The 24,652-nt window shown below is 46.3% G+C and overlaps 1 long non-coding RNA gene across 2 annotated transcripts; it reads right to left on the bottom strand.

Moving 5' to 3' along the window:
- Positions 1-19,381: 19,381 nt before the first annotated feature.
- Positions 19,382-22,617, bottom strand: LOC144221374 (uncharacterized). Of its 2 annotated transcripts, none has more exons than XR_013332053.1 (2): positions 22,365-22,617; positions 19,382-19,556 (listed from the first exon to the last, which is right to left on the bottom strand). It is a non-coding gene; the product is annotated as an uncharacterized LOC144221374 (long non-coding RNA). The 2 variants fall into 2 exon arrangements; XR_013332054.1 differs by having other exon boundaries at positions 19,382-19,510.
- Between the last annotated feature and the right edge of the window lie 2,035 nt (positions 22,618-24,652).

The raw sequence follows: 24,652 nt of genomic DNA, 5'->3' as shown, positions 1-24,652 counted from the left end.
GCCATATTCCATAATGAGCCTTTTTGGGAACTTAGCTTTGCAGAGACGTGCCAGAGATACTGTTTCTATTAATGAACGTGTAGTTCTAAGCCAGAACAATGGTAAAACTGTACTATTCTGTGAACAAAATTCTGCTGAATTCACAGCCAGGTGACATTGTGTGGGCACTAATGTGTATGGAGCTCTCTGTTGTAATAAGACTGCTATTCTCTTTAACACAATAATGCTGAATGTGCCCTGGACTTATCAGTCAGTGCTGCTCGCTAAGACTTAACTCCTTGTGGTCTGAGTTCAGCGGCTCCTTACAGCCCTAGCAGTGGTTTCCGACACCAGAAAGTCACATTCTTGTTTTTATTTTATTTTTTCTGTGTCCACCCTCGATTTCTTTCTTTCCTTGTGTGTTTTTATAGTGACTCTTTTTGCATCCAATTCTTCTTTATGTGGAAATGTGATTTTGCCTGTTTGTCTGAGGTCATTGCTGACTGATGTCTTTATTCACGGAGTCTGGGGGAAATGCACCCTTGAACTTTGTCTGCGTCTCCCGTCCCATCCCCCACCTACAAGGGCTCCATATTGGCAGGATCGTTTCTACCGAAATAACACATTCTCTACATAGTAGCGACTGCTCTGTGCTGTAAAGGGACATTAAAATCACCAAATAGACTTAGACACAGGATGCTGGTCCAACAGAGGGCCATGGGAGGCCAGAGAGAACCCTGTTTCGTGTTGGCCTGATCACACATGCCACCCAAGGTCACACATGCACAGGAATCGGAGGCTTTCTGAGCACGAGGGGAGAAGGCCAACCTGGGCTTGTTTTACTCTTCTCCATTATCTGCCTGCAGATGATCCACTTTAGTAATTAGTGGGGGAAGGCAGCGGCCTTGGTCCATTTGGCCTTTGCACCGTCATTGGCTTCCTCCCTGGCCTTTGGTGCCTGCACTCGGCCCGCCGCCCGGCAGCTGCAGGGAGGGAATTGGGAAGGAGCGTCCACCACATCCCTGGGCAGCTATTTCTGTCAACTGAAAAGGCCATTTAAGCAAAACACTTAATTACCTTTCCTCCTCCTTGCAACCCCTGGGAAAGTATGAGCCAGTCAGATAATGAGCTTAGAGAGAGCAGCAGCTTGGCGAGGGCCGAGGGTTTCATCAGGCAGAAGAGTGACCTCATCCGATCCCATCACAAAATGGGGAATGGAGAGAAGAGCGAGAGAGTGGGGTAAACACACTCCTCTGCAGTCAGCTGCACAATTTCATCCATCACGCTGCAAATTCCTGGAGCATTAGCGAGCTTCTAATTCACAGGTAAAGCAGCCAGGCTGGGCCTGTGCTCAGCCCATCCGCTGGGATGGAGGCTACTTGCAACGGCTCGGTCTTGGGTAAGGAGCCCGCGGCCAGGCATTGTCCCTGGGTGCTATCCATGCAGCTGCCTCAACCCCCTGGGCTCTGGGCCTCTGGTTTCCAACTGATAAAATGAGGCTATTGGGCTTGGAAGGTCTCTAAGGTACCTTTACACTCTATAATGCTAAAAACTTTGCTTTGCGTGCTGGGGAGTTGGGAAGCTGGTGGCCTGGCTGTAGGTGGGGGAGGTAGGGTGGTGCATTCCCCCCCCATGGGCCAGGCCAGTGGAGGCGACCCCTCACCCTGGGGTTTCCAGACCAGGGATTCTGCCTGGAGAGGTGCAGCCTGTCAAGTGAAAGAAATAAGGAGCTGAGCCTTTAAGGGAAGAGAAGGCACTGCCCTGCAGGGAGAGCCTGGCATCCTTTAAGATCTCACATCAGCCCCGACCAGAAAGGATGACCGATCGCCTGCTTCCATGGCTGGATTTGCCAGACATTGTGTTCTGGCCCCGATCCATTTTGACCTCAGCGGGTCTCATGATTTCGGTCCCCTGGTCTGCCCTGCCTGGACCCGGCAGCTGCCCTGTGCCCACCTGATGACGCCCACTGGGCCCCATCCATGAGGGAATGTCACAGGCCACCCACATTTCCCTGTTGTCCAACCCTCCTACCTGCCCCTGGGTCTGGCCTCACCCTTCTTGGCTANGCTGCCCTGTGCCCACCTGATGACGCCCACTGGGCCCCATCCATGAGGGAATGTCACAGGCCACCCACATTTCCCTGTTGTCCAACCCTCCTACCTGCCCCCTGGGTCTGGCCTCACCCTTCTTGGCCGCATGCTGCCATCTTACCTCCACCTGGGTAGTAGTTCTGTGCTGCCTCCTGGCCCCACGTGCACACTGTTGGCCAAGGAGACCAAGAGCGTGAGGCAAGAAGGTGGCCCCCGCGGGGACTAGATCGGAGGACTGAGAAAGTCACTCCGTCTCATTCACTCACCAAATTGTTGAAGGCTCATCATACCAGCCCGAGGTGGTGGGGATACTGCACTGGACACCCAGACAAGATCACCTTCCCCAGCAGAGTCTAGAGCGGGGGGAACAGACAAAGACTAAAATAAATAAGTAACCAACTAAACTACATAAATAAGTTAAAATATATCTAAAAAATAAGTGTGTTAGAATATAATCATTACAATGGAGAAAAAAACAAAGCAGTTAGAGAAGACAAGAAGTGCCAGAGTCCGGAGGGGGTTTGCAGTTCTTGATCGGGGTGGCCAGTGAAGGGTGCATGGAGAGGGATATTTAATGAAGGGATATATTATTATATTATATATTATTATTGTATATATTATATATTATTATATTAATGAGGGATATATTAATGAATGATATTTAATGATGGGCATGAAGAAGGAAGCCATCTTCATGGCTTCATGAAGAAGGAAGTCTGGGGCAAGAGGGATCCAGACAGAGGGAAGGGCAAGTGCAAAGGCACTGAGGTATAATTGTGCTTGGTGAATGAGAGAGATGGCAAGGAAGTTGATGAGGCTGGAGCTGATGGAGTGGGGTAAGGCAGTCAACTGTCAGGAAGGAAGTGGGAGGGGTGTGTGGGGAGGTAGGGCTTTGCAGGCTGCTCTGAAGAGTTTTATTTTGGGTGAGCTGAGAGTCGCTTCAGGTCTTAGCTGGAGGAGGCCATTGTCTGATTATGTTCCCAGGTTCACTCTGACTGCTGACTTTCACGAACACTGCGGGAACAAGGCAGGGACAGGCGCCTGGTTAGGAGGTGATTGGGATCACACCCGTGGTGAGGCTCGCTATGACTTGGCCCGGACAGGCAATGGTGGAGGCCGTGAGTAATAGAGTCCATCCTTGGGGGATGCCATGGCTTGCTGGTCACCTGGATGTGGCGTATGGGCGTGAATGGAGACGAAGACGTTTTTGAGATGTTTGGTCTGAGCGACTGCAATCATTCACGGCAAGGAGAAGGGGTCGGAGAGCACTTTGGGGGTGCCAACTAGGACTCAGTGCTGGAGTCTTTCCTTGAGATGCCTGTTGGTCACCCACGTGGGGAGGACTCCAAATGGAGTCTGGAGCTCACAGGAGGACAGCAGTCAGATATGAACTTGGTGCCCGCAGTGAGTAGGTGTCACATAAGGTCACAGGCTTGAAGGAGATTACGTTCGGAGCGCACACGGAAGGCAGCAGAGAGAGAGAGGTCCGTCTTGAGGTTCAGGGGTGCAGCAGGAGGAGATGAGGAAAGCCAGGGAAAGGCCCTGCGAGAAGGCAACGAGGAGGGCGGGTGTGCTGGACACCAGACACGGCGTGTCCAGGAGGAAGGAGTGGTTATCCATGGCGACCGAGGCAAGGTGTGAACGTGACTGGTCATGGCGCAGTAGAGGCTACCGCTGAGCCCCATTTTCTGCGGAGAAACCCCCTCAATGTGCTGTGACAGCAGCTCCTGGCCCCTACCTTAGCCACAGGGGTGGGCTTGCAGCGGGTCTGGCTAATCGCAGTGACTGGGTCAGAGATGAGCATGTGACCCAGAAGGGGGCCAAGGAGACTTCTCTGCAGACACTTTCTCCCCGAGCTGTCACGACAGGTTGGCTCCCCCCTCTGGGTTGCTGAGTGCTGTGATGTAAGTCTTGACCTGTCACAGATACCCTGCTTGTCGAGTGGATTCACTCCGTGTAAGGTGGAGACAGAGACAGAGACAGAGACAGAGACAGAGACAGAGAGAGATCCCCAAGGACTGCATTTGAACCAGGCCTGGCTGTAGCTCTGCTCAAGTCCGGCTACTCCTTTGGACTCCATTTCATTCGTTAGCCAATAAACTATTTTAAGCTAGTTTGAATCGGCCCCTGTCTCTTGCATCAGAGGTGCTCTAACTAATCCGAGAAGGTGTCTCTGAAATGCGCTGCTCAACGGGGTGGGGGCAGAGTGTGAAGAAGGGCACGCTGCTGACTCGCTGGTCAAGCAAAGACTGACGACACAGGGCTTTGAGCCACTGGTCAGAGACCCTGGCCATCCTTGCGGGCCGGTCCCTTAAACAACGCTTACGAAGCAACACCTGGATTCAGGACTCTTCTTAGCTGTCTGAAACGGCCCGGGGCAGGACAAAACGGGGCCACCTCCGTCCCTCCTCCTGTGGCAGGCTCTGACGCAGGCCCGAAATCTGGGGCAGGTAGGATTGCACGAGCGAGGCTGGGGAAGGGCGTCGGGTTCCACCGGTGACCTCAGAGGTGGCGTCCCTCGCGGCTGCCAGGGCCGGGTACTGGGAGTCCCCGCGGGTGGGGCGGGGGTGGGGGAACGCTGTGGGCTTAGACGGGATGGGTCAGCATCTGGGGAATGCAGATGAAGTAATGGGAGACCAGGGCTCGGGAAGCAGTTGCTAAAACAAACGGAATATTTCTGCTGGGTGAATTTCTCTGGCCTAGAGCTGTTTTTAAAGGGCCAGCTACACACAAATGGCAGCGTGTTAAAGGCACCTGGAGCAGAACACAGGTCCTTTTATGCCTGTGTTGTGTGAAGGTCCAGCATGCCACCTTTGGGTGTCTTCTCGGTGTACTGAGAGGGAAAGCAATTTGTTTTCACACGTCTCCTGGGTCTGTGTGCAGACCGGGTACTCAGATCATCTCATGGCTTCCCTGTCTTTGGGCAGGTGCATGCGTTTGCCTGGGGGGAGCCCCAGTCTCCCCTTTCTGCATCCCGACAAAGAGAAATTATGCTTCGGGGGTAATCCGTGGTTGCCTACGCTGGGCAAACCGGCCAAACGTTCAGAGAGCCCCCCGCAGCCGCGCAGCGAAGGCTAGAAATCCCTTCGTCTCAAGCTGGCACCCCATTGCTTGCTTCCCTTTCAGGATTTCTTCCATCCTTGGAGAAGGCCCACCTTTCATCACCTGACTGTGGTTGAGACCTCCTTCCCATCGCATACCTCACCCCCGTCTCGCACGATGAAGGACACCAATTTCATAAACCTCGTTAAGTGTGGTGCCGCACATTGGAAATTTGTAGTGTTTGACAGAAGCCGAAATGAACCTGACTTGTTGCTCAGATAATTACAGGGAGTGTTTACCAGACTAAGCCCATTTAAGGGAAGGGTGAGTTTCAATGTGTTTAAAGGAAAAATTGTTTTAAACACTGTCAAGCACTTTAAAATGTCACATTGTTGGGGCGCCTGGGTGGCTCAGTCGGTGGATCTTGATTTTGGCTCAGGTCATGATCCCAGGGTCCTGGCCTGGGATTGGCCCCGTGTTGGGCTCCAAGCTGAGTGTGGGGCCTGCTTGCGATTCTCTTTCTCCCTCTCTGCCTGCCCACCCCCCCTCAAAAAAAAGTCATGTTGTACCCAAACAATTGATACACGTCTGGGTACACGTACCTCTTCTGTATTCACGAAATCGAGTTTTTGGGGATTTCTGGCAGGCAATGATTGTTTTGCCCACTTCTTATCTACAGCAATACAACCACATAAAAATCCTATCATTCATTTTTTTTTTTTTTTTTTTTTTTTTTTTACTTTCTTTCTTTTGTTTCTTCTCACTGTTNTTTTTTTTTTTTTTTTTTTTTTTTTTTTTTTTTTTTTTTTTTTTTTAGCTAATTTACTTTGGTCTCTTCCCACAATTGGTCTGAAAACAAATGTTTTACTTTATGACTTGACCCTTCAAGGAGGTATATTCTTGGTGCCTCAATGGAGTTCTGCTTTCTAAGTCACATAAAGAAAATGTTTTGCAAAATCCCTCCACACTTCCTGAAGGTGGAATGCAAGCTGCAGGAAAGAAAAGTCCCGGAGGCTCAGAAGTAGGCAGGCCTGCCTCTCTGGAGGAGTCCTTATCATTTTCCGGGGTCTGGTGCTTTTGGGTTCGCATCATGGTCTCTGGGAAGGTGAGCAGAATCAAGGCTCTGGAATATTGGCTCTGAGAGTGCTGGCGGCTCTCGCACATCGATCCCCACATTTAGCAGCTTCACATACCCAGAGTTTCTATCATGATCTGTAACAGTCCAAGGCGGGCACGTCTCTCTGGATAGCTCTCCTCCACAATGTGATTCCAGCGCCTGGGCTCCTGCCGTCTCGTGGCTCCCAAGGTGGTCCCCAGAGCTGACACATTCCAGCCAGCTGGGGAGAGAGAAGCACATGGAAACTTGCACGTGGTTTTATGACCTGGGATGGGTGCATGTCAATTCTGCTCATTTCCCACCGACCAGAGCGGGACTGATGATGGAATTCCCTGCAAGGGAGGCTGGGAAGTGTCGTTTAGCTGTGTGCCAGCGCTGGGCACACATATGGTTTCCGCCTTCTGTAGCCATAATCAAGAGCCTTTTTACTCAGGCAGTGGCCATGCTCTGACTCCAAAAGTATTTGGGACTACTCGTTGGGGCAGGCCCCCAAGAGACTGAGCAAACTCTGTTATTAAATTAATGTCCTTTATTTGCTACTCAGTTTTGCTTTGCTGTTTTTATTTCATTGGCTTCTAGACTGGGATTAAACATCTGAAAATCTTGATCCACGACAACATCTCCAAACACTACAAAAAGAAAAGAATCTATAGCAAGAGAAGTTGACCTGACCTTGTTTTCTGGTAAATCACCTGAAAATGAAAGGCTCCACACCAAAATATTCTAGTGGCCTGGGGCAGACAGAACCAAGATCTCTCCTTCCTTCTCCTTCCTGTGAGTCCTGGGTATCATTTATCACTCAGTACCTGACTGTCAGAATTAGGACACTGGGCCTTGCGCAAATAGATCTCCCTACCACTGATGAGTCAGCCCCCACACTGGGGCAGATGGGGAAACAAATTTCCAGCACACCGTAGAGTAGCTATGAACTACAGCTTCCTCAACCTTCCTGAGGCTTGATATCGTGTAAATTATTCTCCTTGGCCCCTTATTCTGTGAAAGTGGGGTTGATAATTCCCATCTCATGGGGGCATCACAAGAGTTAAGGCAGCTGTTGAAGGAGAAATCACCTAGCACAGAGCCTGACATCAGCGAGATATCAATCACTCCCAGTCTCCTTCCTGCCTTTTTCCACGCAGGGAAAGGTAAGACACCGGGGCCTTTGTCAGAAAGGAGGTGCCTCTACGAGTGAGGCTCCCTCTCCCCGACCCCACTGACTTCACTGAGCTCCAGCTGCAGCAACAGTTTTCTCCATTCAGGCAGAAGTCAGAGGGGCTGAACGCGAGGAGGGCGTGGGAGCCAGACAAAGGAGCAATTACCCCCACATGACTGCCTACTAAGAATTCTGGCTAAAGAAAAGGCTTTTCTGCAGTTTGTTTTTGCCCATTCTGCTCCACAAACCCAAGAGGTAAGGCTTTCGGTCAACAGGAGAGCCCTGATCTTATTGTCCCAGAATTCAACTTAGCTAACGTCTGGCATTGTCTGTGCTTTGTCTCTTCTCTCACACATTTCCTTGATTCATCAGGATCTATCTACTCCAGTGGGCACTGTTTCCATTGATCAACTCAACCAACCCCTTCTCTCTCTCTCTTGCTCTCTCAGACTATGGCTTAGTATGTGTTGGAAGATGAGGATCACTTCCCCCAGGTCTCCTGAACTGAGTTTATGAGACCAGTTATAATCCTTAAATCTGCTCAACCTTATACAGGCTTATTTCTAACTTAGCTCTGGTATCCCACTTTGAGCCAGTCAGAAGGGAGAAAAAAAAAAACAACAACCCAACCTTTTGCATTGGCAATACCACTGCACCAACAAGGATGATATTCTGGGATGAATCAGCAAAAGCCTTGGTTGTTTCAATAGTAATCCTAAAGATCAACAGAAGACATTTCTTGGAGTGGATGGATAAAATTCGTAGAATAATCCTGCCCAAGCCCTCTAGAATTCCTTTATGATGCATTTATATATTTCAGTCTTTCATGTAGGAAGATTCCAATGAATGTGCTCCAATGAATGTGCAGTGCTGTGGGCAAGAAGCACACCACTGCCAAAGGGATTCGACTTGAAAACATTTTTTGGAGGGGTGTGGGGAGAGAAAGTCTCATTGATGCTACCTAAAGTTGGGGGAAATGTCTTCAGCAAGTTTTCAGTGTGATGCAGATACAGTAGCTTTCTTCTGTCGGAAAGGTCGGGGAAAGTGAAATGACCCAGTGGGCCAGGTCAGCATCGACCTAGCTAGAAACTTGGCCGGTGGACTTGAACCGACATGCCGGCAGGGCTTAAGTACAAGGTGCGGTGTGGCAGGCAGAGCCGAGGCTGGAGTGCAAAGTCCCCCGCAGTTGGTGCTGTGGATTGGTAGTGGGTGGGGATTTTAATGGAACTGTTGGGAATGGGGTGTGTTCACTGCAAGGAACTGGGGCCAGAGTTGGGAGCTTGGCTGGTGCTTGAGAAGCATGTGAGCCAGAAGCCGGGGCTAGAGCTGTAGACCATTCTCCTAAGTCTTATTTCTCAACAGGAATCTTCCTTTCAGCGTCTCTGTTCTTCTCATCATCCAAATCTCCCAGAATTTAATGTCAAAGTAACACAAGGAAACTATAGGTGGAGGAGACTTCGGATTGACCACCAAATTCCATTTTTCTAATTATCCTTAAAAATGAAGGACATGTACTTTTTAAATTGTGGTAGAATTGACCTATAGTAAGTTGCGCATTTTGCAAATGTACAAGTTAGTACTTTTGACATATCTCTCACCCATGAAAACATCATCACAGTCACGATAGAGAATATATCCATCACTCCAAAAAAATTTTTTGTGCCACTTTGTGATTCCCCCATCTCTGTCCCTTTCTCCCTTACCTCCTCTTCCCCAGATGACCACTGGTCTCCTTTTTATTATATTAGCTTGCATCTTTTAGAATTTTATATAAATGGAATCATGTAGCATATACGCTTTTTGTAATTTTTATTTTTTTGGTTTGCCTCTCTTCACTCAGTATAACTATTTTGAGATTCACCCATGCCGCTTGTGTATTTAGAGAGTTTATTCCTTTTTATTGTTGAGTTGTGTTCCATCAGATGAATATTACAAGATTTGTTTATCTGTTCAACTTTTGATGGGCATTTGGTGGTTCCCAGGTTTGGATATTACAAATAAAGCTGCAATGAACATTTACGTATAAGGTTGAGTACGGACATATGCTTTTATTGTTGTTGCTGCTGTTGTTAGGTAAATATCTGGGGACAGAAAGACAGGGTCATACAGTAGATACACATTTAATGCTGGAAGAACCTGGCAAACTGCTTCCATGTGGCTGTATCATTTTGGATTCATACGCTAGCAATGTATGAGGTGTCTAGTTTCTCTGTGTCTTCACCAACAGTTGACAAAGTCTATCTTTGTAAGTTCAGCCCATCTAATAGATGTGTCATGGTATCCTGTGTGTTCCTAATGACGCTTGATGTTGAACGTGTTTTTATGTGCCCATTTGCCATCTGTTTATATCCTTTAGTGGCTGTTCAAATCTTTCGTTCATTGTTTTTGAGCTGTTAGTTTTCTAATTACTGAGTGTGGAGAGTTCTTTGTATATGCTTATGCAAGACCTTTATCAGATATATGCTTTTGCAAATATCATTGGCTCGTCTTAGCAACGAATGTGCAACCATTCTACAGCCTCTCTTCTTGCTGGAAATGGCCTATGACTTGAGTTCTTGCTCATGGAACATGGGTAGAAGTGTGTGGTTCTCCAGCTCTCTTTTATGTTCTCCAGCCACTGATCTAGCTTTGGTCACGCCGGTGAGGGCAGTGCCCTGGGTTTTCAGAAAGACCTTGTGCAGTAAGCCCACTCACCTTTGAAGTGTTGCATGGTAGAGAAAGGAATGTCTCTCTTCTTTTAAGCCATTGAATTTGGGGGGTTCTTTAGCAGCTATACTTACCCTAACTAATATCTTCTTCTTTCTTTCCAACTTCAAGCACATTCCAACAGAAGTTCAGTTTGGCTGTCCTGAGGGTGAATTCATTTTTCTAGACAAGAGAACAAAATTTTTTTAGCAATAAATAAGGCACCGTGTGGTGGGTCTTGTCTAAAAGAGGAATACGGTTCAAAATCTTGCTCTTGAGAAATAGATCATCTGATGAAAATCTTTTAAGTTTATGCCTAACCACTCTGAAGTTATAGGGTTGGCTTTTCAGCAGTTTAGGAACAAAGTGTTGCTGAGCTTAGACGAATCTACAGAAATGCAGACATTTGGCTTCAAATCGATGTTTTTCTGTTGATATTCTGCGAAAAAATTGCATTAAAATGAGACTGAACTGTGGCCCCTCTGCCTGCCAAATGAGAACAAGGTCTCCACATCCAGGTGCCTGTACCCCCGTATTCAGTGTAAGTCTCCCTGGGTTCAGTGACATTGAACAATTACCATTTATTTGAGTTTTTATGGCCCATGGACTCTTAACAAAAATTTTTTTTAATGTTTGTTTTTGAGAGAGAGAGAGAGAGAGAGAGACTGAATAGGGGAGGGAGCAGAGAGAGGACACAGAAGTTCCGAAACAGGCTCCTCCCTGAGAGTTGAGAGCCCGATGTGGGGCTTGAACTCACAAACCCCTGAGATCATGACCTGAGCCTGAGCCGTAGTTGGATGTTCAACAGACTGAGCTCCCCCCCACCCCCGCCCAAGGACTTTTGATGTAATTCCACTAACTTGCTTCTCTCAAGAACCTAATTGACGTTTATAGATGAGGAAACAGATTCTGAAAGGAAAACTAACTTGTCTATGGCCACAGAGCCAGTTAGGGTTTGGGAACAAATTATGCAACTAGTCCCACTACCGAAGTCTTAAGCCCTTCCTGAAAAGCTCTGCTGCCTTCCATGGGAGCAGCTTTGATCTTAGATTACTCAGATGATTGCTCTGGGTTTTTCTTTTTTCGTGGAATACATAACCTCACGGACTCTGGTTTTGCTCCCACAGCCTCCTCAGCCTCAGTCTTGAGACCAGCCTCTATTACTCAGAAGAATTTGTGCAACTCCGTACTTCTTCATCTTCAAGCATCAGCATGTTTGACTCTTGTTTTCAATCCAGAACCTGCCCTGTTTTTATAGAACAAAAATCCAGCTTCGTTCTGAAAATGAAATGAAACAACCCAGATCCCAGGCCCCCACTTCGGTACAGTCCAAAGGCAAAGTTTCTGGTTGGATACGTCCATTACCAGCCTGTCACCTGGGTAAAGGCTTTCAGACACATCAAACCAGGGGGAAAGGAAAGAGGCTCTTTCTTTTTCTTGTCGTTCCAGATCAGATAACGTTGCCTGATTAGTTCCTCCACCATGAATTCACACCGCATGTACCCACATGCCAGCCCTTTGCTGAAAGGCCATCAGTTATATTGCTTCCTGCATAATCATTCATATTTTGCCTCATGCTTCCCTTCTCCACCTCTATTTCCGGCTCCTCCCCCTGAAATAGCAAAATGCTTGCAAAGAAAATGTGTCAACAGGTGAAATTTATAGGGGTTTCCTGGCCCACACAGAAACGCGAACCACAGGCATCCCCAAAGGGGAGATTTTCTTACCCAGATGCTTACTCTCTTGAATATGCCCTGATTCATTCATATCTGAGTTCTCTAGAGAAACCAGTTATCTTTTTTAGGGAATCACAGTATGGAGCTCCTGTTTGGAAAGAGTGGCTTTGATGAATGCCGGCTGGGATTATTTGGTTGCAGTTACAGAAAAGCCCAACCCAAACTAGCTTAGTCAAAAAGGGAATTTGGTGACTCAGAAGCTGCAAGAGCTAACTTCGGGTTTAACTCTATTCAGGACTCAAGCAGATCGGTAACACCTGCTTATTTTTTTAAACTCCATTTCTTTGTTCTGGCTTCTTTTAGGTTGACTTCAGCTTTAAGTTTTATGGGTACCAGAAAGGTGCCTGCTAGCTTGATTCATTCTCCTATGTTTTAGGTCAGAGGTTATGAGTGAGAGTCTCTTTCCCAAAAGACTCAGGGAAAATATCACTGCATCTCATTTGGCTCTGATGAGGCCACGCATGATACATGAAAGTCAGTGGACAGGAAGTGAGACATGCTGATGGTTTAGGGTCACAAGCTCCGCCCCTGAGGCCGGTGTGGAGTCAGCTTTAATGGGAGCGCATAAGAGTCAGGTACGGACCTAGAGGACTCTGGCAATGATCACTGCAGTCAGTGTTGCTTTATAAGATATGATGTGTATGTGTCACATAATGTTTGTCTCCGCTGAACAAGTCAGCTGCACACCTTAAAAATAGCCAGCATCTATTCATGTAAAGTAAGAATTCACCTCCAAGGTCAGGCTGACTTAGGGAAATGGTTACTTTCTGATTTAACTTCCAGCACTGAGGCTAGTGTGCCAAAGTTTTGGTGTAAGTAAGTTGGTATAGAAAACTTACTCAAAAGTATCTCAAAGTCTGTAGCAGGAGCACTTTACTTTTTTTTTTTTTTTAAGTTTATTTATTTTAAGAGACAGAGGGGATGAGGGGCAGAGAGAGAGGGAGAGAGAGAGAATCCCAGGCAGGCTCCATGCTGTCAGTGTGGAGCCCAATGCAGGGCTTAAACTCCCAAACTGCGAGATCATGGCCCGAGTTGTAACCAAGAGTCAGACACTTACCCAACAGAACCACCCAGGTGCTCCTGGACCACTTTAAATTCTTTAAATCATGAAGATCCTCCACTGGTTTGGTGTTGAAGCTTATTACAATAAGGCTTTCTTATTGGTTTTCTTGAGTTTTTTTTTTTTTTTTTGAGTTTTTGTTTTTGTTTCCTAAGATGACTATGGTATTTTAGTTTTAAGGACCTCTGTAGCCTGATCAGCCTGGCCCTGGAGGGAATGGAAGAGTTTACGATGGAACAACTTGGGAAACCCCAGGAAGTATTTTGACTACATATTGTTTGGTGCCCACACCAAAAGAAATTCTTCGTGTTGTTTTTTTTCCAAATAATTCAACTTCTTCATGCATCTTTCCAAATAAATGTTTGGGATTAGGATTTTTCTTATTCTTGTCAACTTTTGACCTCCACTGTTCAACCTTTTAACCACTGAACAACTGTCACTGCTTACGTATGTCCTTTCTTCAAACACTTCATTGTTGATTGTGTGTCAGGCCATCTCTGAGCCCTTCACAAGCATTATTTCACTCTGTCCTCATAACCTCTCTATGGCATAGAGGCTATTATTATTCCCATTGTATGGAAGATGAAACTGATCTAGAAGAGATTAAATATCTTGCTCAAGGTCATGCAGCTTGAGTCAGAGATCTTAAAATCATGCTACATAAATAAGACAAAGGTTTTGCCCCCACGCCCCATGGTACAGCACAGGAAGACAGACCTATAAATAAACTACTGCATTAGATGTAATATTTGCCATGATAATGATCTACACAGGGGTAAGAGAGGATGAGAGAGACAGACAGACAGACAGACAGACAGAGACAGAGAGCAGTCATTTCCCTGTGGGAGTGGAGAGGGTTTGAAATGGACATTGGGACAAGTTCTCCAGAGGAGGCTAAGCTCAGGTACCGGAGAAGGTGCTTTCCAGCGGGAAGGTTAGGGCTGCGAATAGCATCCCAGAGATTGGAATGTGTGCGAGTAAAACGCTGAGGCATCTGAAAGAAATGAATGATGGGAGAATCCATGACTGGAACATAAGAAGAATGGACACAGGAGGAGCGGGACCCAGTTCAGGAGCTTGGTTATAGTGACAGGGATTTAATCAGATCAACACGAAGAGCTTTAAGAAAAGGGGGACACTTATTCATAACCAGTATATTTTTCTGTTTCTTAAATTTCCAAGCTTTAATTATTCTTGGATTTTAAAAAATTATGTAAACTACACACAACATAAAATTTACCATTTTAACGATTTTAATTGTATATTCAGCAGCAGTAGGTATGTTCACAATCTCGTACAACCATTTCTTCTATCGATTTCCAGAACATTTCATCAGCCCAGACAGAAATTCTGTACCCCTTAAACATGTATTCCCCTGTTCCCCTATAACCTGTGTCAGTCAAAGGAAGCTGCCTTGAAAAATAAGGAGAAACAAGTACACAGATCCTCAATGTACATTAGTGCAAAGAACACTGGGGTTTGTGCTCTTTTAAAAGGAAAAGTGTCAACGACACTACATTGTAGGGATGAGCCAGCCCACCTAGTGGCACGTGAATGTGTAGTTCCTGTCACGTCCTCAAGATAATGGGGATGTTCCGTTATTACTAAGATGTCCATCTGTAGTTTTCCTGGAAAAGGAAGGCCACTAACATTGCTGATGAATAACCCATGGCATCAGCTTAGTCCTCAAACACGCATTGATTGAGCACCTGCTGTGTGCATGGTCATGTGTCAGGTGTCACAAATAAAAAAGAGTAGGTAGTGGTCCTCACAACCTTCAAAGGGATCATAATGGTTAGGGAGAAGAACATGGGCATGCCAGTCCGTGACCTAAGGCAGGGTAGAATCAGCCCTTCCTCAACCCCTGAACTGTGCCGATCGTACCTTCTCATTGTGCTGTGCATGGCTCTTTACAGCGCTAATCACATTATACTTTTCCATCAGTCTGAGTGCCCCCTTGTAGTGAGCCTCAGGCTGTTCCCTCCATAACGGCAGCCATCTTTCCTTGCTCATTACTGTCTGTCCAGTGTCTAGCATAGTTCTTGGCACATGGAATGCGTTCAGCAAGTACCTGTTGAACCAATGGTTTCTGTAATTATTTATGTGTGCCTTTATGTGTGTATTTATAGCAACGATTCATTCTATATATGCGTATATATAGTCTGTATATGTGTATAGTATATGTATAGTCTGTATACGTGTACAAGCCATATGTTTTGAAAACACAAGCAAAAAATCCACAGCTACGATCCAAACCACTTTGGAATAAACAGCTTCTTCGAGGTCTTACCACTATTTAACGATGGCTAAGGCTTCCGTGGTTGCACAGCTCTGTGAGTCAGGCACTTGAGCTGAGCCTGTCCCTCCTGCCTCTGTGGCAGCTCACCCCGCCAGCAGCGGACACTGAGTGGGTGTCTGGTACCCAGCGAGCGGTTGCAGTCAGGCTTCTAAGGCCCCAGACAGACTCACACTCTCACTCCTCAGCGCGAATCAGAAGACTATTTATAGACCTCAGCACTCCTCTGAACACCCGTTCTTAACTCCTGCCCCCTCACCCTCAGCAGACAGCCTCACCTGGTGACTCACCGAGAAAACTGAGGTCATCCGGTGCTTTCTGTCACTTCCCATTTCGACCTACAGTCTGCGTCTACCCGGTGGAGCCTGGCGGCCAAGCCCCTCCCTGAGTCCGCGTCCTCCGCCCTGCGGCCTGGGTGCTCCCTTCATCCTCTCACCGCAGCCCCTCCCAGAGCCTGGTAAATCCCTGGTGCCCTCTCTCCTCAGCCTGTGAAGAGGCTCCCTTTCATCACCCTCCTGGATTACCTGCAACAGCCTCCTAACCCGTCTTGCATTTCCGTTTTCCCTCTTCCACCAGAAGGATTCCTCTAAAAGGAGGATCATGGGCAATTCCCACTGCATCAGCTCTGACTTTCCACTATTTCCAGAAATCATTTCAGAATGTAAATAAGTACGAGTGACAGTTAATCCCCTCTAACGTGTCCATCCCTTCCTCCCTCTGAAAGGAACTCATTTGCACACGTGTGTATTCATGAATACGAACACGTTTCTCGGGGTGCCTTTCACAACACGGGGCACCCCGGGCGTGGGACACCTTGACTCGCCGCGGGGACTGGTCTTCCCTCTGCTCCTCACCAGCTGGGCGGGCACCTCCTTTCTTTTCTCCCAGCTTGCTTCTCCCTCCCCCACCCCTGCCCCCGGCTCTGCTCCCAGCACCCTCGTGACTCCCTCATTGCTGCTGTCATTGCTCTGTTCTGGTCTTCTGCTTCTGCCAGCAGCCGTCCCCTGGCCTTCAGACTTCCCACCGCACCCCTCTCTTCCCTCCGGGCTCTCTCGAAGCCTCCTTTCTCCTCCTTGAGTGTCTTTTGTTCTGCTGCCCTTGAACGCTGTGCCCTCCCGTTGCCTGCCACTTCCCCTCCAATTCTCTCAGCTTTCTGTGGGTGGTTTTACCCTCTCACCTGCTTTTCGTGCATCCTTCACACTGTGTGGTCATAACACACACACCACATTGTGTCCACGCGACTCTTATAATGCCAGGGTCCTCCTCTGGGCCTTGGAGAGGCCCAGACATCAGCGGGTCATTGTGGAGGCTTGCGTCCTGGGCTGGGGGTGTTATTTCGAGAAGAATTATACCGTGAGTTTCCTAACGTTCTTTTTGTTTTATTGTCAATACTATTCCTGAGGCCGACAAGCACTTTGATGACGATTCAAGACGAAGCAGCACGTTTTCTCAAGGCTTCCAGCATTTCTGGGGCTTTTCCCACCGTCCAGTGCGGTGCTTGCTGACCTCAGCCTCTGCTCCCGGAGCTGGAGCCTGAAGCTCCTGTTTGGAGCTTCTGAGCCCCAAACAAAAAGTGGCCTGTTGCTGGGGCCCCTTCTGCTTTGATCTGCGCAGGGCAGCTTCCCGCCCCCTCTTTCTCACCCAGCTTCATCGGGTCCCCTCACCCCTCCCTCTCCCCATCCCACAGTACCCGGTCCGGCTGCTGACCTGGGACCAGACTCCAACCCCAGCTTGTGTGCAGCGGAACAGGCAGGAAAAAGAGAAAGGCTTCCGCTCAAGGAACATCCATTAAAGAGGCTGACAGGTGTGCCTGTGGTTTTCCCCCTAGAGAAAAACATCTGATGGTATGTCGGGCTATACGTGTGAGTATTTTTCCAAAGAAGCATCTGCATGAGTGTCCTGCTGCTGCGATAACAAATGGTCCCACACTTGGTGACTTTAAAAGAACACAAATTTTTATCTTCTTGCAGGCATGGAAGTCAGAAGTCTGGAAACAGGGCTAACATCAAGGTTAGCCAGGCCACAGAGCCAGTTCCTTCTGTTCCTTCTGGAAGATCTAAGGGAGAATCTGCTTCCTTGACTTCTCCAGAGTCTGGAGGCTACCTGTGTTCCTTGGCTTGTGGACCCTTCCTCGCCTCACCCCCAACCTTCTTGCTTCCATTGGTGCATCCCTCACGCCCTCCTCTCCTTCTTTACTCAAATCTTCCTCCCCGCTCTCATAAGGCCCCTTGTGATTACATTTAGGGTCCACTAGATAATGCAGGCTAATCTCTCCATTTCAAGATCCTTAATTTAATCACGTCTGCGACGTCCTTTTACATATAAGGTAACATTCACAGATTCCAAGCATTAGAACATGGATCCTTTGCGGGGACAGTACGTAGCGTACTACAATGTTCACACTGGATTTCACCTGCCCTCGGGCTACTCACATATCTTTGTGTCACTTCCTTGCATTTTTTTTTTTTTTTTTTGGCCAAAGAATATTACTTACTAAGGCATTTTCATAGATACGTATATGTATATGAATAGATACTAAGTTATTTGTCATTCATATTATTTTACTATATATTTGATAACCGTTAAGGTATACTGACACATCTTTAAGAAGGAAAACCCATCTAGAGGGTATGGTTTCTACCTTGTTGGTGTTTGTGTTTAACTCCACAGAAAACACCATCATGCTAATATTATCTCCTCTTCCAGCCTGTTGAGAGAGAGCCCATAGGAAGACATGTGAATGTGTCACGGGAGATGTGTTGTCTGTGGGCAGCTGTTGGGCTGGCTTGCCCAGATGCCAGCAATCGGCGCCGCCTTCTCTCTAGTCTACTAAATTCCAGCGCCCAGAGTGACCGGTGTGCCTCGCTGCCTGTTCTACTGACTGCACCCCCCAAATCACCTCCAACTTCTCTGGCTTGTCCTTTGGTGTTCTCGCCTCTGCCCACTGCCTTCAACACCCAGCTGGGGAAATTTCCATTGAGCTTTTATCCTTTGTCCCCCTCCCTCCTTCATACTTTCTTCTTTGGTAATCTTGTCTACTCCTGCTACTTCAGCCCTCCTCCGTGGGGGTAAATTCCAGACCCACGTTTCTCATGTAAAATACCAGAAGGAAATAAAGTGCCTCTTTGGTAGTTTCTCAAGTACCTGTACTATCTCTCTTGGTTTATGATGTTTTAAAGATATGTTTTAATTTGTAGGGGTTCTGTATTTTAATGATCCACCTGGGTTGAATATTTGGTTTGGTAATGCTCTTTTTATAAACATATATAAAAAACAAACCTCACTTAATGTAATCAGGTTATCTAATTCACTTTTTTAAAAAAAGGCCCAGAAAGATCCATTCAAAATGGTGACAAATTAAATTTGCAAAAACTTGATTCAGTGTATTGAAGTTTAGAATGGAGATTTAAACATGTTTAATGGGCCCATTCATTGCTTTCCATATATAGCACCAAAGGGGTTTTAATTATGGTGCTCATGCAATGAATAAAATCACACTTCCCAGCTCACATCATAACATGAAATAAAATGACACTAAGCACCATAAGTATATATTTGGTAGCAAACAAACTCTCTTCCAAATAGAACTGCTTAACTATTGTCCTTAGGTCAAATATCTCAAATCTCTAGGAAAACCAAGCATAGTGAAAAGGAATAATAAAGAACAATGGCAATGATAAGGCTTTCTTTCAGTGAAGTTTATACATTTTTTGGTATTTGGCTATCATTTATTGATAATATTGATAAGGTAGTTTTTAAGACCTTCTTCTGAGTAGAATTCCTTTCATCTGATTTTTACATTTATTATGTTTATGATAAAAAAATATATCATTGGGCTTCACCTGGAAGTAAAAGTTTCTGAGTACAATCCATGTAAGTTTCAGTTCCTTTGTTAGTTACTTGGTTGTCAAGTTCAGGCAGAATCAGATATATGTCCTCCGCTTCAGGAAAAAACATTTTACAGTCTCCTTGAATATTAGACAAGTTGTACAATACATTGCTATTTTCTAGACTGCTTGCACTTATCATAGTCTCTGTGCTCATGGAAATTACCATAGTCAGGGGTGTGACCTGTTAGTAATTGTAGGTATATAAACCATAGGGTTTCAGATTTCCTTTCCCTGGCTTTTTCTAATAGCTTCTAAAACAACGACAGTACTTTAAACACATTGATCATTCGCTATGTTTGTAAAGAAACTAGCAAACAGAAGTGGGCAATGATCCTTCGTGAAGTATATTTATTTATTCACTCATTCCTTCCGTATTCACAGATCTATCCATCACTCCTTCCTGAGTGCTTGCAAGGTGCTTGCGGTGCATGGCTGTAGAGTCTCGAAGAAGACAGGCATTACCTGGTACAGAGTTGGGTTTTCGTGAGCCAATTGTCTAATATGGGACCTAATATGTTAAAAAGTGGTAGTTAAGAATAAAATATACAAATAAATTCTATCTCCTCCATTAGACGGGGAGGTCTCTGGCTCAGAAAGCTCAGCCAGCCTTTTTCTATAGAAAGAGTGAGATCTTCTGTCTGATTTTGACCTGTGTTTGAACTTGAACTCTTTGCTAGCAGCATGATCATTATCAAGTTATTTAGCTTATTTGACCTCGATTTTTCCATCTTTAAAATAGTGGTGTAAGGGGGTGCCTTGGTGGCTCAGCTGGTTAGGCATCCGACTTTGGTTCAGGTCATGATCTCACGGTTCGTGAGTTGGGGCTCCGTGTTGGGCTCTGGGCTGACAGCATGGAGCCTGGAGCCTGTTTTGGATTCTGTGTGTCTCTGCCCCTCCCCGTCTGGCGCTCTGTCTCTCTCTCTCTCTCTCTCAAAAGTAAATGAACGTTAAAAAAAATTTTTTTAATGGTAGTGTAGGCTAGGGATGGGAATGGATGGATAATAATGGTCACCTTGCAGGGTTGTTGGTAAAAATAAATATGCATGTAAAGTGCCTGACACTTAGTAAGCATTTAACAATTGTTAAATGAATAAAACCCGTAGGAATTCAGAGAAAGAAAAATTTACTACCAGTTTGGCTCAACAGAGAAGGCTTCTAAAGAGCTATCTGATCTTACAGAATCTGAGGGATGGGCACACTTAGGAAATAGAAATGATTCTCTCCCTTTTTAAAATGCTTTCTATTTCTTTAAAAAAGTTTTTAAAGTTTATTTATTTATTTTGAGAGAGAGCGAGCAGGGGAGGGGCAGAGAGGGAGGTAGAAATAGAATCCCATTCAGGCTCCATACTGTCCGCACAGAGCCTGATGCAGGGCTCAAACTCATGAAACGTGAGATGGTGACTTGAATCAAAACCAAGAGGGGATACTTAACCAACTAAGCCACCCCAGCATGAGCTTTTCTATTTCTGTTCCAGTGAGCACACATGGTTTCTATGATCATGCTGTAATCTTGACACATCTCTTCCAAAGGCAGCATGTAATCAATGGCCAAGCTTGTGGGGAAGGACTCTCAAGCAGTCGCAAGGAATGGGAGATACCCAGAGGGCTCCAGGAGAATGGGATGGATTGATGGATCGGTGCCCAGTGGCTATCTCCATGTAGCAGTCAGTGGCAAATGCAAGAGGTGTGTAAGGATCACTCTCCCCAGAGAACATTCATTTCTCTGCAGCTGAAAGGGCAATAAGTTGATCCAAAACAGGACCAAAAATTGAAAAGATTTCTGACACATCAGTCAAGGATCCCTAAGTTTATCTGGATAAAAATTCATAATCACCCTCCATGTTGACAAAGCTGTGACATCTGCAGAGGTTTACAGGCGAGGATCAGAGCTGAGCCATAGGGGCTATTATATCCCATACACACGAGAAAAAGATCTCAATCACAATGAAATACCTTTTACATTGGTCACATCTTCCTAGCTTTACATTTTGAGAGAAACTACTCTAAGCATGAGGCAGGCAAAGGTTATCTCCCAAGCAATAAACACCTAATGTATGATGCCCATCAAAGGTTGGTTGGGTATTGATTTCCCTCAAATAAGCTTGTACTCAACACATATCCCCCTTCTTAGAAAACACCCAGGCTCTCCGGCCCACGGTGCCACTTCATTCCCAATGGGATATGGCGGACTCTGACATGCCTCCTGCCTCTCTCCCTTTTTACAGCTCGCTCAACTCAAGCTCAGAGAAACCTGTTCTCACAGGTTTATCCCCTTTAACTTCCTTCCTTGTTCCCCAACATCTTCCAATTCTTGCCCAGTTAGATCAGGGGAAGAAAAAATTACTAGTAGTATTTCTACTAAGGGTTTGACGCTGTGGAATTAAACAAGGAATGCAGAGTCTGATATTTCCTGAGTTTCAATCTGAAGTAGAACATCATTTATCTCTATGTCTATTTCTCTACGTACATAGTCATCATGAAATGAAACAAGGTGGGGAGATCCTGATCAGACACAAAGAGAGTTATAATGAAAAGTCAGTTTCACAAAAAAGTCTTTCTTTCAGGGTGCCTGGGTGGCTTAGTCGGTTAAGCGTCCGACTTTCGCTTAGGTCGTGATCTCGCGGTTTGTGGGTTCGAGCCCCGTGTCAGGCTCTGTGCTGACAGCCAGCTCAGAGCCTGGAGCCTGTTTCCAATTCTGTGTCTCCCTCTCTCTCTGACCCTCCCCTGCTCACGCTGTCTCTCTCTCTCCTAGAAATAAATATAAAACATTTAAAAAAATAAAAAAAAATTAAAAAAAAAAGTCTTTCTTCATTTTCTTTCTCTCTCATCTCCCCTCCCCCGCCCCCCCACAACTGCCTTCTTTTTTCAACCATTTTTATAGCATCTGGTCTGTTTATATGCTTGTGCCTTATTCACATGACTGTTCTATTTTTCAGATATACACTAGTATGGGAAGTGTGTGCATGCTGGGTGGGGACCTCTTTGTCTCTCATTTGCCTCTTCCTTTTCCCTGTGAAATCAGATATCCACAAGAAAGGGCGAAGATCACAGCACGTGGTAGCAAATGCACAGAGTGGCCTGTAATCTCTCTCTCCTTCTGTGCTCCCGTTTCCTGACTATCGAACGTATCAAGCGAGTGTTTTTCTGCAGCCCTGGCAGGATCAGAAGTCAGGCAAAGATGATTCAGGTTCCATTTCTATTATGAAATAATTGTCTTATCTGCATGAGAATACACACATATATCCCTGCTAAATTATCTACGTCCTAAGCATCCATTCATGGCCCAGAGAAGATGATGAATGTACCAGATGCTTACATGTTGTGGTGAGATCAGAGATGGGTGGAGCGGGGCAGCTCGCCAGCTGTCGGGGTGGCCATGTCAGGAGAACGAGTCATTCCAGCAGCGCCTGCTGTGTCACCCCTGATACCGGTTTTAATACGTCCCACTGGAACAGGGCCAGAGGCCTTATACCAAAATTTAAGCCCAGTTTTCATCTTTTGGCAATAGTGTACTTCCTGTATTCCCCTTCCCCTCCCCCAGAAGCCTCAGCCAGGCCGTCGTGAGCCTGTTGCAGATGCACCGCGTTTGCCCAAGGCGTGGAACGGTGCTTTGTTCCGAGGCTTCGACTCCCGGTGTGTGCTTTGCAGCTGGCCTTTGACCTATTTACCAAAACGCATTATTACGCNGAGGGGCGTGGGGGGCGGAGGAAGCGGAGGGGAGCGCGGATCCGACCGCTTGAATAGAGCCCTGTCTGGGCTTCCCCGAGACTGCATCCGGGACGGGGTCGGCGGCCAGCCTGGCGGCGGCGGCTCTCTGCCCGAGGGGCGCGCGGCGGCGGATGAGAGGGGCCGCGCGGGGCACGCTGTGGGAAGAAGAGAGGTGTATTTATTTTGCATTGGGCAACGCGACTGTGTTAACTTGGCTGTGCGACCAGGACCCACAGAGCGGAATGGCCCCCCCGCTGCGCGCTGCGCTGAGGCCCAAGTGGCCCGGTGTCCTGGACACATTGGGACTGACCCGGACGAAGACACCTGGCGCTTCGGAGTGTTGCTTGCTTCCCTGCCGACTTTAGCAATCAGGCCGCGGGGGCTGCGGGGCAGGGTCGTGAGAGGTACGCGTCTGGGTCAGGGACTATGGAAATTCCTGGCTTCAGCTTTTATCTGTTTTTATGGCCATCTCGGTTTGTGTTACCGTTTGGTTTTCTGTGAGCCTGGAAGACACACAAACCGTAAGATTCAGAGTGAAACCTCAGAAGATTTAAGGTAATTCATTTGGAAACTGGCTGAAAGTTTTCTCTAACAACAAGTCTAACGAGTTCAAGGGACGCTTTCTGAATTCACAAATTTTCCTTCTTATTTTGGTGTTAGCCGACAAAATCCACCGTTACAGAGACCTCAGACATTTTTATATATGTTGGGCCACTCCTTCGATCTCAATTTGCCAACAGCCCTATTGGGCTAATGTTTCCCAAATGATTTTCCAAAGAATTGGGTATCGCTGGGTCAAAGGGCTTACATAGATGCATTCTTTTCTCATTAAATTCCAATTTTTCAAAACCATTTCCCTGTTATATGATAAATATTAAATGTTAAAATGGATACCTGGATCAGCCCAGTTAGGGGATATTCACTTTTAGAATTTTCTGAAAACAACATTTGTGACGATTGAGACATCAATAGGTAGGAATAATTTGCCTAAGGTCAAAAACATGCCAAATACCAAAGCAATATTTCTCTGAAAGAAGCTATTGGGAAAAACTCAAAACATCTGGTTTATATTATAAAATATAAGAGTAGAAGGAGTAGTGGTTTTTGAGGCATCAGCTTTTATACTTCTAGAATTTTATAACCGCTCTGTCCCTGTTTCTTTAAAAACAAAACAAAACTTCTGTTTTTCCTATTTGTGGTGTATTCGGTTGTCAGGGAGGGGTGGTGAGGGGAGTGTGTGTGGGGGACACGTCTCAAGTGATATTAAAGGAGGCCCTTGTGATTTTTTTCCCTTCACTTTTCATATCTCAATTCCCTGGCCATTCAATTTAGTTCCTGAGGTGCTGACAGCTGGTAATACGCTAAACGGCAATCCACTTTTCAAAAGTTATTGATATTTCCTAACTGAGGTTTAATGGTGTGACTTGGCCTAGGTGAAAATGTGCCAAGGGCTTGCGTCTCCTGTGTCTTATCCAGGTTTCTTACAGTTCCAGAAGCGAGCTGCCAGGAGCTGGAAGCCACGTTGTCAGACCCTCCCAAGGCCACTGACCCCCCAAGTACATATTACTTTCAAAATGCTTCTACACAGACCGGCGGAGGGACCAAACAGTGATTCTTTCTTGTGGACTGTTTACTTGTTCAGTTTATAAAAGCTGGTGAGGAATTCTGCAAAATTAATATCTGCCTACATTATGGAAACTAGTTCAAATTTATTTTAGCAAAAAGCCATTAGGAAAAGAAAAAACAAAAGGTCAATAGATCTGGGATGAGATAGTGATGAGGGTTACACAACCGTGTGAATGTACTAAATGTCCCTAGCGGTAAATTTATGTCGTGTGTATTTTACCACAGTAATAATAAAAAAAAAGTCGATAGAAAAAGTTTATCTTATTCTAG

The sequence above is a fragment of the Crocuta crocuta genome, unplaced genomic scaffold (assembly GCF_008692635.1).
Source record: "Crocuta crocuta isolate KB4526 unplaced genomic scaffold, BGI_CrCroc_1.0 scaffold20, whole genome shotgun sequence".
NCBI classification, from domain to species: domain Eukaryota; kingdom Metazoa; phylum Chordata; class Mammalia; order Carnivora; family Hyaenidae; genus Crocuta; species Crocuta crocuta.
The sequence above is the reverse complement of the archived record's forward strand: the minus strand, read 5'-3'. Positions and strand labels throughout refer to the sequence as shown.